Source organism: Populus euphratica, unplaced genomic scaffold (assembly GCF_000495115.2).
Source record: "Populus euphratica unplaced genomic scaffold, PopEup_1.0 scaffold87.1, whole genome shotgun sequence".
Taxonomy (NCBI): domain Eukaryota; kingdom Viridiplantae; phylum Streptophyta; class Magnoliopsida; order Malpighiales; family Salicaceae; genus Populus; species Populus euphratica.
Window position 1 is genome coordinate 186,617 of NW_011499900.1, and position 502 is coordinate 187,118.

A 502-nucleotide genomic window follows, 5' to 3' on the forward strand; every position below is an offset into this window, starting at 1 on the left:
ACACTATTCACCTATACGGTACTATTCACGTATACGGCACTATTCATCCATACGGTACTGTTCACATACGTTGCTGTTGGCGTATATAGAAAGTCAGTGCGGTGATTAAATACAGTCTAGGAAGTTCTGTCTAAGGAGATTGGGTTTTAAGCGGGACCGTTTGTGACCCCTCCAATCTTTCCTGGGAACTTACTTAGTGAAGTATTATTCACACGATACTATTTCTATATACGTTACAGATCTGTGAAACGGTGATAGCTGAATAGATCTTGGTGAATACAATGGCAGCAAAGTACGAGATTGAGAGGTTTAATGGGAGCAATTTCTCACTGTGGAAAATGAGAATCAAGGCAATCTTAAGGAAAGACAATTGCTTGGCAGCAATTGGGGATCGGCCCGCGGAGATCACTGATGATGCAAAATGGAATGAGATGGATGGCAATGCTATTGCTAACATACATTTAGCATTAGCCGATGAAGTATTATCAAGTGTGGCGGAAAA